This window comes from Macrotis lagotis, chromosome 4 (genome assembly GCF_037893015.1).
Source record: "Macrotis lagotis isolate mMagLag1 chromosome 4, bilby.v1.9.chrom.fasta, whole genome shotgun sequence".
In the NCBI taxonomy this organism is placed as follows: Eukaryota; Metazoa; Chordata; class Mammalia; order Peramelemorphia; family Peramelidae; genus Macrotis; species Macrotis lagotis.
The window spans coordinates 39981051-39987483 of record NC_133661.1 but is presented as its reverse complement, the minus strand read 5'-3'; the positions used below and the strand labels follow the sequence as shown (position 1 = coordinate 39987483).

The 6433-nt window shown below is 37.6% G+C and overlaps 1 long non-coding RNA gene across 2 annotated transcripts; it reads left to right on the top strand.

Annotated features, from left to right (window-relative positions):
- The first annotated feature begins 2624 nt into the window (after nucleotides 1-2624).
- LOC141523034 (uncharacterized) lies at nucleotides 2625-6433 on the top strand. Of its 2 annotated transcripts, none has more exons than XR_012478314.1 (3): nucleotides 2625-2745; nucleotides 3890-3983; nucleotides 6098-6433. It is a non-coding gene; the product is annotated as an uncharacterized LOC141523034 (long non-coding RNA). The 2 variants fall into 2 exon arrangements; XR_012478313.1 differs by having other exon boundaries at nucleotides 2625-2869.

The window sequence follows — 6433 nt, the reverse complement described above, 5'->3', positions numbered from 1 at the left end:
CAGAGGAAGTAGTAAAGGAAAGCTGTAGAACTTCCTTTGGAGGTCTTTAAAAGTGACCCAGATTTTCCATTGTTAGGATGGTTTCATGTTATACCAGGTATTATTAAAAACTTGGTGAAATCTTTTCTAGAGGCATCAGCTGTAGAGTAACAGAAGATTTGTTCTCACATTGCAAGGATAATGACAATGGAATGTTCACATTCAACATGAAATGGAAAACTGAGAAGTATGAGCACTGTTCATTGTGCAGCAACATGTAAGTTCAAGTCAGGTCTAAAGAGGCAGATGCAAATTGACAGAGTCTCTGAACTGGAAGGGACCTCAGGACAAAGGGGTAGAAACGATCTGGGAACCAGAAACCCTTACTCAACAAGTGGCCTTTGTTTGAAGGTCTAAAATGAGGTAGCTCTTCCCCTTCAGATTTCTCCTAATTAGGAAGCTTTTCTTTTCTTGCCCTTAATTAAAAACAGACTGTTCTCAGCCTCCCTCCCCAGCTCTTGCCTCTGACTTTGAGGTCAAGCAAGATGAGAAAGTCTATTCCCCATTCTTTATGACAGTAGTTTCTCTTCTTCGGGCTATAATTTCTCTATTGATCTTTTGATGATATTGCTTTTCATTCTCTCCTTTTTTGTTATCCTTTGAATGTGTCCCAGATGATCCATTTCCTTCCTAAAAGTTTACTCCCTGAACTGAATATATTGTTCTGTCTGTGATCCAATCAAGAAAGAGTCCAGCAAGACTTTAACTTCTCGAGTGGAAGCATTATGCTTGGTGTTGGGAAGACTTGAGTTCAAAATAAACATGTGTTATCTATATGATCCTGGGCAAGTCCTTTGACTTTTGTGAGTCTCCATTTTCTCAACCACTAAAAAAAAGGGATTTTGATCTTGATGACTTCTAAAGTTCCTTCCGGCTTGAAATCAAGGACTAGGATAATTATCTATGTGACCATGTGTAAATTACTTGACCAATCTCAGCTTCAATTTTCTCATTTCTAAAATAGAAATGATAATAGTTGCCTCACTGGGTTGTTATGAGGATCAAAAGAGCTAATATATGGGAAATGCTTTAAAAGCATTAAAGTGCAACATAAATGTTAACTATAATAATTATTATTATAAATACTAATGATAATAATAATATAACTTGATATTCATTATTTATTTTCAGATGTTATATCGTATTTTTGGCTCGTTTGATTTTGAAGTTTCTAAAGACACTCAGATCTTTTGTATACAAATCATTACCTCTACCTCTTGTATTCTTCAGCCGCTAATATTTTGAACGAGTACAGTATTTTATATTTGTCCTTCCTGAATTTTATGTTGATAGATTCTTTGTCTAGTCTATTTAGATCTTTGTGGATCTATATTCTATTTCCTAAAATGCTTACCAGTATTCTGATGTTCAAAACAGGCAAAGTCTATATGCTTGGCCTCAGTTCCTGATAAAATTGAATCTGACATTTATTAAACACTTGTTTTGTGCAGGTCTGTGTTATGCTAAGTGCTGGACATAAAATATTTAAAATGTCATTATTATCTTTGAGGACTTTACATTCATTTGGGAATTGGGAATATAGGAGAGCACAGAATAAAGTATGTTGCCATACATTGAAGTTGAGGATAAAGGATTTCCAGATAAGGAATTCTTAGAAAACTTGAGGAGGAGAACAGCAGTTGAGTTGGAGGAATCAGAGAAGAGGGAGCTCATGATCTAAACCCTGAAGGAAGAGAGGGAGTCTGAAAATCAGAGATGAAGAAGGTATTGATTCTAGGGATGGAAAACATGTGAAATCCAGTTTGCCTAGAAAGTCGATCTAGGATGGGGATGGTAGTTTGAATTCTGGGTATGGAGTATCTACTTTATTCATATCAGCAATTAGAAACCACTAAGGTTTTTTTCCAGCGGCATTTAATTATATGATCAACCTGTACCTTAGGAATATTATGAAGGAGTGCATGTGAAGAATGGATTGAAGATGGAAGATGGAAGAAACTGGAGGCAGGGAGATCAGTTCAAAGGCTATGACAGTAGTCTAGATAAGAACCACTTTCTATTCTATTTCATATATAGAAAGTAGGCAAATAGATACACTTGTCATTGTGGAGCTAGATTCTACAGATCTTAGAAGGATGGGATAGGAGGAAGGGTGAGGAAAGGTGAGCATCCCAGTGACTCTGAAGTTTCTAATCTGAATGACTAGGAAAATGGAGGATGGTATCAAAAGGAATGAGGAAGGTGGAAAGGTGAGATGTGTCTAGTGGAGAAAATGATAAGTTCAGTTTTGGACATGTTGACTTCAGGGGTTATGATGGGTTGTCCATGAAGAGATATTAAACAGACAAAATGGTTATAAAGAACTGAAGTTTGAGTGTGAGAGGTTAGGACTGGATATATAGATCTAGGCATCAGAGTAGAGGTCATCATTGGACCCATAGTTAGAAATGAGATAATTTAAGGAGAAACTTATGACTGAGACAAGAAAAAAGCCCAGAATTGAACTCTGAGGATGTTTCATACTTAAAGGGAGGAGAAAAGAAGAACTAGCAAATGAGAGTAAGATGAGGTCATAAAGATAGAACCAGGAGAATATAGAGTCATGGAATTAAAGGGAAGAATGCTTCCAGCATTACTGAATGTATCTGAAGAATTAAAGAGAATGGGGCCTGAGAAAAGGCCATTAGATTGAGAAATCATTAGTCACTTTAGAGAAGTATTTCAATCAAGAAGTGGGATCAGAAGGTAGATGGAAAGGGGCTGAAGAGTGAATGGATGGTGAAAAAAATGAAGATTCTTTTAATAGGATGGCCTTTTAAGAAATTGAGGAGTGAAATCATATGACAGCTTGAGGGAACAACAGTTGCAAGTATGGGTCTTGTCAGGATAGGGGAGACCTGAACATGTTTGTAGTCAGTAAATAAGAATAATTTGAAGATAAAAAGACAAGCTGGGTATCATCTATTGGACAAGATCCAAGAGCAAATGAGAGGGGAAGAATCAAAGACACTAGCAGAGGGGTTAGCCTTGTCAAAGAAAAGGGCTACTTCATCTTTGAGATTTAAGATCTACAGAACTTTGGAAGTACTGAGATAGGCAAAGAGTGGGGGGTGGGGATGAAGGAACTCTTGATAAGCAGTGTGCTATAGTGGTTTGGCCAATGGACTGAGAGTTGAGAAAACTGAGATTCAAATGCCTTGTCAGACACCAGATAAGTCACTTAACTTTTCTCAGTCTCCACATCTGTAAAAAAAAAATAAGAGAGTTATACTTAATGGTCTCTGAGGTCCCTATCATTCTAAATCTGTGGTCAATCATCTAGATCAGAAATGTAAGGGGGGGGCGGCTAGGTGGTACAATGGATAGAGCACTGGCCTTGGAGTCAGGAGTACCTGAGTTCAAATCTAGCCTCAGACATTTAATAATTACCTAGCAGTGTGGCCTTGGGCAAGCCACTTAATTCCATTGCCTTACAAAAAAAAAACCAACTAAAAAAAAAGAAATGTAGGAGGTGAGCTAATCTGCTGAGAGATGTGGGAGTAGAGAGTTTTAGGAGTTTTGAAATAATATGAGGAGTATAATGTGGCATATAAGAAGTATTGATAAGCCCTGGAGAGGGTAATGGAGAGTAATGGATTTTTAGGAGAGATTAAAGTTTCCGTGAATTTCAAGAGCTAGCTAGGAGTGCTAGAGCAAGAGATCTCAATGATGAAGGAGAATTTGCACAACTGTGAGGATAGAGAGCAAAGTGAGAGGAGAGGCTAGAGTATGATTATAGCTCAGTCAGACTAACAACAGAGTGTAGGAAATGAAAGCTAACTAAAGGATATTTTTGAGTAAAAAAAAAATTAGGGAAGTAGGAAGTCAGAATTTGTTATTCATCTGACAGGGGTAATATCAAGTACAAACCTTGGAGACCACATGGACCCACATCACTAAAATGAGAAGTTAGCTCTAAAATTGCCTGCTGGAGAAGAGGAATGGTAATGACTATTCTCCTATCATTCTTAGATAATTTATTAACTTTCCCAATGAACTTTGAAGTGAAAATTGCCTTCATTAGTTCCCTCAGCAAATAGAGGACCTAGCTTTGAATCCTACTTTTGCTACCTGTTTGACCTTAAATATCTGACCTTTCTGGGGTTCAGTTTTTCCCCCTCTGTAAAATTAGGGATTATACTATATGATCTTTAAGATCCTTTAGAACTCTATATCTTTGATGAAAAACTTTTATGACTTACTTCTGCTTTAGAGCTTGCAGTCATAAGAGAATGAATTAATACCAGAAGTTTGGTTTACATTCTCATTTGTAAATCTTGAAAGAGGGAAGATGAGCTGTGAATCCCTAGATAGTCAAAGTACTTCCACCATGGGGCCATCTAACACCTAGTGGGTCTTCCTTCGAGGCTGTAGGAGTTTGGGAGGTGTCATTAGTTGGTTGGAAGTAGCACTTGTTCATATTCCAAGGGTGTCTGGAACAAAATCAGCCTCTAAGCAGATTGCCTATATTAAACTTCCCCTATAATAGAAATACAAATAAGGAGTAGATTTGTGATTTAACTGGTATAGATAATAAATAGTCAGAAGAGGAGACTCCATCAACTAATGTGCATTGTTGCTTTGTCTTCCCAGGGTCACACAGATTTGGATCCTGGTTTCTTTGTTTCCATGACCTACTCTCTATCTCTGCTTCTCTAGAGTAATCCCCCAAGACCTGCCCTAATTCTTGCTCTTTCTTCCACCTCAACAGTGTTTGTGTTTCTTTGTTCTTTAACAAACCATGTGTCTTCTAGAATTTCTTCAACAAGTGATCATCAAATTAATGACTGAAGATTGTTAGCTAAGAGAAAATTCACAACCTCCTTAGGCATGCCATTCTGTATTTGAAAAACCCTATTTGGAAGATTTTCCTTACACTGAGTCTAGACTTTCCTTTTTGCAATTTCCAGTCATTGCTCATGGTTCTGCCATTTGGGACCAAGAGAGTAAGTTTAATCTTTATTCCATGTGATAACCAATCAACAAACAGTTATATATGCCTATTATATGGCAGGGATCTTGGTAAGCACTAGGGATACCAAAACCCCCCCAAAAGTTATTCCTTGTATCCAAGGAAATTACAATCCTACAGAGGACAATGATATGCACACAAACAGATACACAACAATTTATATATAGTATAAATAGGAAATAATTAACAAAGGGAAGGAGGTGGAATTAAGAGGGATTGATGATGGAATACTCCTATGCTATAAAAATGATGAGCAGGTTTTAGAAAAACACAGAAGACTTAATAGCAAACAGTGCAGAGTGAAAAATGCACAAAAAGAGAACCTTGTACATTGTAACAGCAACAGTATTTGAAGAGTAGTTGATTGGTTCCTGCCCTTCATTACTGAAAAGATCAAAAAAAGATCAAAACTGACATCACTATATTAGAGACAAGTTAAATGTGTCCAACTATGATTTGTCAGACCAATATGAGGTTGGAATGCTCTACCAGGTTGGGAACAATAGACCTCACCTGGGGTGAGGTCTCTAAACTTATACATCTTGCATTTCCTTTGATTTGCTTCCATTCTGCCTTGATCACCCTTTCTGATGAGGGCATACCATGCTTACCAGTCTTACACCTATGTCTCCTATGCTGCCCAATCAATTCCAGAGTAGAGAGATGTTTAGAGTGTCCTTCTATTGCCTTTTCTGACACCCTCAACCTCCCCTCCACCATGAGTACTTGCCCTATGTGAGTTCTTCATAAGATAGTCTTTTTGCCAAGAGCACATTTGACATTCAAATAACTCAATTATAAACAACACATGATCCAATAGATCTGAAAGATGAACTGCTCTTGTTGCAAGAGAACTCAGTAGGTATCACATCTAAATAGCAGTCCTGAGTGAAACAAGGCTCACAAATGAAGTTCACCTTACAGTAGTTGGAAATGGGGACATATTTTTCTGGAGTGGCCACAGTGAAGGGGAGCAATGTGAAACTGGCATAGGTTTTGAAATCAAAACAAATCTAGTCTATAAACTTGTATGCCCACCAAGTGGAGTGAATGACAGACTCATGACAATGTGATTGTCATTTACAGGAAAACATCATGCCACCACCACCAGTGCCTATGCTCCCAAGATGACAAACCCTGAAGAAGTCAAAAGAAGCATTTTATGAAGATTTGTAAGTTCTTATCATCATTTACCAAAAAAGGACAAGCATATAATTCTGGGTGACTTTAATGTTAGAGGAGCTCAGACTATCAAAAATGGCAGGGAAATCTTTGGGAGAAATGGAGTTGGAAACAAGAGCAATGGTTACTTACTACTGAAGACTTGTGCATCTCATGAAGTCATCACAAATACTGTCTTCTGTTAACCTAAAAGCAATAAAACTTCCTGCATGCATCCTTGCAGGAAACATTGAAATCTAA